We start from the raw sequence: 8,696 nt of genomic DNA, 5'->3' as shown, positions 1-8,696 counted from the left end.
TGATAACTGAAAAGCTATGAGTTATAGGCGTTTCTTCTAAGTTTAGAACAGAAGAGCTTGTGCTTAGCGCATACTAGCCAGCCTTTACAGTAGAGAAAGCAATGATGAAGTGCGAAGTATGAAAATAAAAGTACAAATACAGTGCATTTGTATTGATGCTCTTGATAAAAATGAATGATAATGGTATATAAAATAAATAGCAAAAATAATATCTAATTTTAAAAAATTAGAGTTTTGCTGTAAAACTATTTCAAAACAAATGTTTTTAAATCACTAAGTCTATTTTTGAAGTAAATCTTATTAAATGCACCAGTGCCATTTTGCATATTTTAGCAGAAATATTCCCTTTTTTAACTTCTGTTTCTCAAGATTGAGAGGTCATGCATAAAACACAACATTTTGTCTTGGCATCATGATGGAGAGAGTTCAAAATTTTGGCAAGAGACCGATGGAATATTAACCTTTACAATGTATGACAACTGAGTAATAAGATGTATATACTTTGTCTAAACTGCTGCCCAAAGTTTTAAGAAAATGTTAATCTGGGAAGGTATGCAAAATGTACTAATGTTGAAGAAAAGTTAACAGAAGATACCTTGTTTCATTAAAGAAGTCAAAAGCAAAACCAAAAATTTTCCTTCCCAAAATGTAAATCTCTGGGAGTCCATTGTTATGTGGAATGACCAAAGCAAACTATTCATGTGTTCTTTATACTTACTGCTCCAGGTTTTTCTGGGATTTCAGTAATTCTTGTTCCTGCTCAGCATGGACAAAGCATTGTACCTAATATCTAACTAGCATTTCTTTATTGGCCAATATGATTAAGTGTGACCTGTTTTTGTCCATAGATACTTCCTGCCATGGCTTTATCTCGTGGTTTTTTTTTTTTTTTTTTTTGAATCACAGAAAGGACGAGTTAAAGCATTTTGAAATTAATAGATACACACTCAGAGTAACGTCATTGTGCTCAACATTACAAAGTAATTTTCAAACTAGTACATAAGTGCAAGATGGAACTATTCACACAATATACCCAGCCAACATTTAATGTACAGTATAACTTAACTAATGAAATATTGTCCTTATGCCAGTTTATCTGGTAACACTGACTAGGATTACCTAAACTCTAGGAAGCAGGAAAATTTTAGTTCACAAGGAAGAAATTGGAATAGTAAATTCATGTTTGTTTATTTAGTAAATTTTACTTGAGGAAAGTAATATTCCATATAATCAAGTTGAACTTCTACAACAAAGAAAATAGCACAATCAAGTCAAACAAAACAATTCAACAACCAGTGTAAATACATGTTTAAATGCTATTACTGTTTCCTTTACCCATTATTTTTGTTGATCTGATGATTTAACATAACTTATAAATGCCAAGATGTCTGTATACTTTGTTTCCACATCTTTGCTTGCTACGTGTGGGGAAATATACTGCAAGTGCCTTCTTTAGGATCACTCATCTTAACACTTGTAGGAAAATAATCTAAATTTCTACCTTACAAAATACATCTTTATTTTCTGAACACACGTTTTGCAATTCCAGTGTCACAGGGAGGGGCATGTCTTGGCAGCTTAAGGTGTAAGGCAGAACCAACCGATAAGTAAGATACTTGTTCATTATTTGACACATGCACCACTGCAATCCATGATAGAGAACAAATGTAAACTTTCCCCTAAAATTGGCACTTTTAGACTGTAGGAGGTAACCAGAGTTCCTACAGAAGTCCAGCTGTTATAAATTCAGGTCTCTAGAACTGGGAGGTAGTTGCTATCCATTAATATTTTCAGTTTATTATTGGTTATTATTACTTGGAAAAAGGTAGTAAGACAACATGCTAGAATTTAATCATAATTTTAATAACCTATGCTTAACATTTTCTCAAATTTGTGTTGTAGATCAGCTTTGAAAAATTATTCAACCATATAAATTAGCATTCCCAAAATGTCTAAAGTTTGGAGGAGGGTATTGGAACTGTACTGTTACTGCTTTGAAGAGGATACAATGTTAAATTGATTAAAGCAAGTTAACATGCAAAGTGTGTGTATATGTATATTGCATGTACATAATAGTGGAGACAGCTTCTGAACCTGCCCTTTCATCTGGGGAACAGGTTAATACAAACCTATACCGTTACATCTTAAATAATACAATAGTGAAAAGGAGTGAATCGCTATCAAATGTCAATATGGAGACTTAACATATCATTAACATTACATACCATTAGAAAATGCCTCCAGCGTGGATGGCAAAGAGTTAACACAATACTTTAAACAGTGGAATTTAACTTTAGAAAAGTGGTTTATGTATGCATTTAAAAATCCTGAATGGTTGAACAAGTTGGATGGCTTCTATAGACAGGTATACTGAGTTGTTTGCTTTCTGACTTTGTGTCTTTCCATATAATTTTGAAATGACTTTATATGCAACTGTTTGAAATGAAAAATTGTTTGAGTTATCAATTTTACTGATCTCCCTAGATGAAAATGCTTATTCCTGCAAATATCCCATTTTTCCAAAGATGTTTATTTCTGCAGATATATTTTATCTATACTTAATTTATTCATAATAAAACGTAATTTGGCAGTCATTATACGTATTTATTATCTATACTGATATTGTAGTTTAAAGTTTTGCTTCACTGCTGACTATAGGGTTGTTCATACTGTCCACTGTGCCACGTCGTGGTCGTCTTACCTTTTTGTCCGCGTACAATGGAATTTCCTGGAAGCCAAATGCAATCCTCTGATCTTTCTGTGTTATCAACTTTTGTAGACTTAAAGAAAAATGTTTAAAGTTAATGGAATTCAACGGACACGCGCATGATGCAACATATTTTCGTATGGTGCATGGCAGTCGATGTATCCTTAAACCAAACATTAATTTTATCAAATCTCAAATTCACCAGTGAGTTTTTTTTCTTTCTTCATAGTCAGCTAAATCACTAAACTCTTTACAGTATAACGGCCAATATAAAACACTAGGTTTAACAAATTATGACAGAGTTCTGAAATAGACAGTATATATATTTATAGAATTCAGTAATGAGGGGTGTCAAAGGTGTATGTATTGCTATGTAACTTTACCCGTTTTCTAATTCTTATCGAAATAATTCTACTTTGCAGTCGGTCGATAAAACTTCTCCTTTAAGAAATGTTTATGAGCTGGTTTCGATTGATTGGTCTAGCGGTTCATCAATAACAACAAAGTACTAGGCGAGCAGGAAAAAGCACTTCCTGTGTAGGTCGCCTCAACTTGCTTAAATCCCTTTAAGCCCGCCTTTGCACACTAGTGATTGGATAGGAGGACAAAGTCCGTTCAGCGAATGGTTAATTTCGATGTTATCAGAACGAGTGCCGTTCGCCTTAAACATAACAAATTGACTTTTAACCCCACCTTCTCGAGCACTCCATTGGGTAGTTTTCGGAATTTTTTTTCTGATTGGATGTTGGCGTTTACCATTGGCGTCAGCTAAGGTAGGTTGTGTAAAGAGTTGCTTGCCTATTAAAAGTAAAAGTTTTTTTTTTGGCAGAGACGAGTGAAGGTGCAAATGCACTCGGTCAGCAATGTTGACTTCAGCCAATAGACGTATGCTTTTTCTTATTTGGGAGTTGATTTTTATTGAGTTCAGAGTTAGCGCGTCGCGTAAACGGCACAGGTGCATACTCCTGTGATGCCAGGCTTTCTGTTTCACAGGGTAGGTGAATATATTCTTATTTTATTTACCATTTAGGTAATGACAGCTACAAGTGTTTTCGTTTTTCGTCGGTGTTCGCCTGTCTTTGTGGCTACTTCTGGTTTGCAGGGAAACGAGACTGCGTTTGGCATTACGCTTTCATACGTATATTTTATTTTTATGTTGTGCCCGGTTGTTTTATATGGGGTGGGTGAGTAGGTAAGTGTGTGTGTGTTTTCTGTGTGCTCCGTGTTAAGCTGGAATCCTGTGATTCCGGACTTTTTCGCATCTGTTTTTTTCTGGTGTTAATTTTGGTGTTCGATTAATTGGGTACAAGTGCTATTTTCTTGTTTACACTTCTGGACAATTGTGAATTATATCATTGTAGACTCTGGTGATGCATATTTGTGTGAATTGTTGAATATACTTAGTAATTTTGAATAGTTTATTATGTTCTTGTCTCTTGTGCTGTCATTTCACTAAATATATGTCGTCACAGTTGATATATGGAAAAAATCCGTGTCTTTTCTGATGCTAAACTATGCATTGTGACATTACTCAAGATACATGTTGTAGTTTAATGTTTACTCTGTTTTTTTGGTAATATATAACTGTGTGTTCGTATCTGTGAGATATTGTGTGTTTATATCTATCTGTCCAGAAACGCTTTCCGGTGGGATTGTATCTGTTTGAGTGCTGAGGAATTTTATTGGCAATTGGTTTCATCTTATTCGTGACAATTTAACGCAGTATTCTCCTGTGAATATGGTATTTACACACATTATCCTGACAGAGTGTTGCAGTGTATTCCTGGAATGCAATGTGTGCTTTTGTGAGTGATAATGTGTTAAGTTGCCAAAACAAATCAAAATCATATTTTATTTGTCACATAAATTTACACACAGTACAATATGTAATGTAAGGCTTAGTTGCTGAACTCCAAGACTGCATTAGAAGAATATAAAAAGATAATGAATAGTAAATATTTATCTCAGTATATTTTAATATGTACAATGACAGCAAGATATTAATATTCTTCTAAAATTGGAGAATTACAAATGGAGCATGGTGTACATCTAGACAATGTCTTCATTTAGGATGTTGATGGACTGTAGAAAGAAATATCTCCTCAGTTTCTCTGAACTTGACTTTAAGCACTGGTAGAGTTTCCTGGGTCACAGCACAGAAAAGAGTCCATTGTTGGGATGGCTGGTATCACTGATAATTTTCTTTGTCCGGGTCTGACATTACTTGGTACATACATCCCAGAAGCTAGAGAGAGTACACTTTGTGATATATTCAGCTGGATATACCACTCTCTATAGAGCTTTGCAGACCTGCTGCTTGCTGTTTCCAAACCAGGCAGTAATACTTCTTGTTAGGATACATTCAATGGTGGATCTACCCCTGTGTGTACTGTATGTAAAGACATCCTTGTTCAGTGTATATATTAAGTTTTCTAGCATTGCAAAGGGATGTGCCTGTACGTTTATTAATTACCTGTCCATGTTTTAGCCCCTATTTAATAATAAAGGATTGTTGGGAATAATAGTGTATGCTAATCCACTGTAATAAAAGCTTACATGGCCACTCACCTACACTGGTCGAATTTCCAGTTGCCAGTTATGATCATAGCATGTCTCTTTTTAGATACGAGAGAAAATCAACTTAAACACTTAAGAAAAAAATAGCACATTCCACAAGGAAGGTAATCCAGCTGGGAATCAAATTAAGATCATAGTGCTATGATGAGTTTTTGGGATATGCTACACCATTATGCAGCCAATATTGATGGCCATTACTTGCCAATACTTGGGTCGCAATACAATATTATTGTGTTTTTTTTGTTACATGCTTTAACGTGTGTTGCAATTCCATTCTTCAATTAAGGGCAAAGTGTTTTTGTCATTTTTATCTGTTGAATTTAAAATTGTGCTGTGTTACAGAATATATAAGGAAAAATATGTTGAAATATTATGCCTAGTAACAAAAACCCTTGATTCAATTAAGTTGCACTTAAATGTTTCCTTTTAAACTGTTGACATATATTTCTAGTATCTCTGCCATTTCCACAGTAAATTGAAACTAATCAATTATCCCACACAACACACATATTGATACATCATATAAATTTAGTGTTGTGTGAAGCCTTGTAAGCCCAAGGGCTGTCAAGAAATTATCGAGATTAGAATGTTTGATATTTTAAATATTTTTTAAATATATTCCAATGTGAGTTTAATATTCTATGTCCTGTTTTCACAGTAAATTATTAAACGTTAATAAATAACGTGCAAGTGAGAATTTTATTGTACTCTGTACATGTGATAATATTGATCCTGAAAGTAAAACGTCATAAGTTCTCAAATACTGATATTCCATGTCAATTAGCTACAGGGGTAAAAGAAAATCCCGTCTTTCATTGCAGTTCAGTCCAGATGTACACTTCAGGAGATGAACAATGGACAATGAGGAAGGGAGTGAACAAGGTATACACAGGCCCTTGTGAACAATGAAGCTGAAAGTGATGAGTGATTTTTAGCAGAGGTTCCTTACTTTTCTGATTTCTTTTTCACTACACTAATCTTTCTGTGTGGAGAATATCTTCTGTTAACTAGAAATGGTGAGACAGTCCTAGTTTGTAGAGTTCAAGAATGCTTGATTTTAATACAATAGTACTTCCATGTTGAATGTTTGATATTAGCTCCTTTTTCAGCTGTAATGTTATAAAAACTAAAATGAATGAAAATGCTTGACTTAAACACAGATGTATCTTTTTGATGTAGGAATCTCTGAGCACTGTTAATGCTTGTGGTATGGCATTATTTATGTACAGAAGAAATACATTTTATTATGGTAATAACTAGTGCTGAGCGGTATGACCAAAATTCTATATCACGATATTTTTCAAAATTCTACTGGTTTCACGGTATTGGACGGTATTTTTTTCCCATGCACGAGTGGATGTTAACCACATTTTCCACTGCAATTACTGGCTAAGAATAACCAATTCCACTGTCATGAGAATTGTACATTGTACAAAAAAACATTTTAATGTGCACACAAGTATTAATACAGGTTTCCATGGCCCCATAAAGTGATACTTTTCAAGGGGGTGGCACTATTGAAGAGAAGGAATCGCATTGCGTGACGGTTGCAGTCAAAATATAGAGCCTTTTTATTGAGCAAAATTTGTAAACAACTTAAACTAAAATTTTGACAACATATTTTCAACCATCCAAAGACACATTTAGACTTAGTAAAATATCCAGAGGTGCTTGCCAAAAGTTGTATTGCACTGAACATGTATTAGAAAAGGAATAAATAGTAAATATTTTTTGTAAACCAACTACACATTGTTAATGTTAACAATCTCTGTCCACTGACACGTTAAAGTGACTTTATAAACAACTTTACCATCATTAAACTGCATAATATTTAAACTAATAAATAATAACAATACAATAAATAATAGTGCAATTTCCAGTAATAATACTATTACTTCCAAGACTTCAAGCCCTGGTGCATTACACAGTATTCAACAAATTAAAATAAAAAAAGTGCAATCTTTACCAAATGAACCATCATTAAGGCAAACTGCGTTAACATGGACCTTGCTTCAAGCTAAGCTATATACATAAATAATAAAACTACAACTTGTATTTATAATTCTATTTGTGGTATAGCCCTACGAAAGCATATTAGGGCCACGGTGAAGAAAAAAAAAATACGGACACTGAAGGAAAAAAAAAAACTATATATCGAGAATAAAGTCGACATGTTGGCTTTATTCTCGACTTTTCCACTTTAATCTCGACGCTTATGTTGAGATTAAAGTCGAGATTTCTACTTTATTCTCATAGTTTATTTTGACATTAAAGCAGAATGTCGTAAACTAAACTTCATCCTAAAATCAATGTTTAATTTACTAGATTTTCTCAAACCCCGTCATAAGTTAATATAGCACATTAAATGCTTTGTGTTAAGTGTTCCCCGACCCAGTTGTTAATCGCTACGCGCTTCTTAAACTGACTTCCTCTTGCACTAAGAGGAGGCGCAGGCAGCTATCGCCGCACAGAATACATTCACTTCATGATATTCCTGCTCTCTGAAAATGTAGAATGCTAAGATAAATTTTCATGATGAAATGCATTAAAGCAGGTATTAAACATGCACGGTAGTGCTGCTCCCTCGCAGTAAGGGGTCCCCAGGTGTACGTTCAGTGTAGAGAACTTTATGGCAGGTGTGACGAGGCTCCAAAAAACTGGATGTATGAATGGGTATCGCACAGGTTTAACTTAAATATTGTGTAAATATTGGGTTTGTGATCTGGTGGTCGGAGACACGAACACAGAATTCAATGGATGTTCTTCTGAGTGGACTTTCTTTATTGCATGGGTGCTGTTTCTGTCTGATGTACCAAACCCCCAGTTCCTATCCTTCCTTTTTCTTTCTCCACATAACCAATCACCACACGATAAATGTCTTTGTGAAATTAAAACTAGTTATAAACTTAGACCACAGAGTGTTCAGAACTTTAAAAAAAATCTTTGTTATACATGTTTAATTATGCCATCCATTCGGGGTTGCACCCATCCCAGCAAGCATTTTATGTGAGGCAGGAGCAAATCCTGAACAGGGCGCCAGCACATCGCAGGGTGAATTCGAGCAATACATACACTAGCAGGGTCATTATAGCATAACAAAACCCCACATCCTGCATGACTTTGAAAAAAAACTGAAGCACACCAAGTAAACCCACCAAAAACACATGCAAATTCAAGGCAGGGAACACCCAGGACCCAAAGTATCTCCAGACAACAGACACGGCTCCTTTTTTCGGCAAAAGTTCTTCTGTGTTATCATGTTCAACTTTATCGTTTGCTACAGCTTCAGTTTCAGAATGCTCTCTGTCCATTTTCACCATTTTCAATACCTCCACTAACACATGTACTCCGTTGCATGCGTGTTTAGCGGTGCAGCAGTGAAAAAGGTCCCCCCTTAAACAGTTTCCCAAAG

At 34.8% G+C, this 8,696-nt stretch overlaps 1 protein-coding gene across 1 annotated transcript in view; it reads left to right on the top strand.

The window, feature by feature from the left end:
• Window positions 1–2,922: 2,922 nt before the first annotated feature.
• Window positions 2,923–8,696, top strand: part of LOC114650676 (basic helix-loop-helix domain-containing protein USF3) — a 43,573-nt gene continuing 37,799 nt past the window's right edge. Inside the window, exon 1 of the mRNA XM_028800461.2 lies at window positions 2,923–3,701. The gene's annotated coding sequence lies outside the window, so the exon portion shown is untranslated. The remainder of the gene's footprint in view (window positions 3,702–8,696) is intronic.

Source organism: Erpetoichthys calabaricus, chromosome 4 (assembly GCF_900747795.2).
Source record: "Erpetoichthys calabaricus chromosome 4, fErpCal1.3, whole genome shotgun sequence".
In the NCBI taxonomy this organism is placed as follows: domain Eukaryota; kingdom Metazoa; phylum Chordata; class Cladistia; order Polypteriformes; family Polypteridae; genus Erpetoichthys; species Erpetoichthys calabaricus.
The sequence above is the reverse complement of the archived record's forward strand: the minus strand, read 5'-3'. Positions and strand labels throughout refer to the sequence as shown.